Source organism: Penaeus chinensis, chromosome 37, assembly GCF_019202785.1.
Source record: "Penaeus chinensis breed Huanghai No. 1 chromosome 37, ASM1920278v2, whole genome shotgun sequence".
Lineage (NCBI taxonomy): Eukaryota > Metazoa > Arthropoda > Malacostraca > Decapoda > Penaeidae > Penaeus > Penaeus chinensis.
In genome coordinates this window covers 16,452,778-16,454,281 of record NC_061855.1, presented here as the reverse complement: position 1 = coordinate 16,454,281, position 1,504 = coordinate 16,452,778, and positions in this window count along the sequence as shown.

Here is a 1,504-nt window from a genome sequence, read left to right as displayed (position 1 = left end):
CGGGATGAAGCTGCAAGAGGGGAAAGGGAGGTGGATGGACAGGGAAAGAGGGACAACAGGGAGAAGCTCTTATAATAAAGTATAATCAGTAGTTCTCAAATCATCATTAACGTGGTTCCACTGGCGAGGGCGCATAGTTCCATCCGACATTAGCTTTCATCCACGAGTGTCCCTCCTGGCAACCACTGATCATCGACCCATCGCTAACTCCTCGCGACAGATCGGATCAATCTGCCCAAACCACGACTTCCTAGGTTGTCGCACAAGCCTCCTCCCCCCGGGGGTTGTCTCGGAAGGAGATAACCTTGTGAGGTCGTCCTCGGGGAAGCGAGTCTGATGCCCGTAAAGCCTGAGTTGCCGTCCCGGATTGGGCAAGTAACCCTATGCCGGTCTCATGGTATATCCGTTGGTGAGATACAGGGTCCTTCCAACTGTACCCCCTTATCGGTGCAAGGACCACAAAAGGCATGACAACGAGACTCCTAGGCATGGAATAGCGTCCAGGTTTCACTTCCATAGAGTAAAAGTGGTTGTCACATGGACTTGAAGGCGCGTAGCCTGGTCCTTCTACACAGTTACTGATATCTCCAAATACTCTTGCATTCCCCAAGCTAGTCCGTTTACTGAATTCCTAGTCTGACAACCCTGAGTCATGGACTACACTACCAATGCATAAAAAGCTCTGTGTATATGTATATGTATGTATGTATATGTATGTATATATATATGTGTATATCTATAATATATATATATACATATATATAAATAAAATAAGCACATGTATGTGTGTATACATATATATATATATATATATATATATATATATATATATATATATATATGAGTGTGTGTTTGTGTGTGTGTATATATATAAACATGTATATATATACATATATATATATATATATATATATATATATATATATATGTGTGTGTGTGTGTGTGTGTGTATGTGTATATATGTATATATATATATATATATATATATATATATATATGTGTGTGTGTGTGTGTGTGTGTGTGTGTATGTGTATATATGTATATATATATATATATATATATATATATATATATATATATATATCATCATCGGGGACGCATAGCCGCAACCCACCCTTCGGTCCACCTATGAGGGTCCCTCATGGCAAACGGCCAGGTAGGGACTCGGCCTATCTCTAGATCTCCATGAGAGGTTTGATCAATCTGCCCAAGCCACGACTTCCCAGTTTGTCCCACAGGCCTCCTCCATCCATGGGTGTCTCGAACAGCGACAACCTGGTGGGCAGGATCATCCTGTGGGGAACGAGCCAGGTGCCTGTGTAGCCTGAGTTGGTGATTGTGGATTGTGCAAGTAACAGGTCCTGTACCAGTCTCACGGTGCAACTGTTGGCTGGACACATGGTCCCGCCAACTGTACCCCATGATCCGGAGCAAGGACCTGTTACAACAGGCATCAAGACGAGATTCCAAGGCACAAGATAGCGTCCAGGTTTCACTACCATAT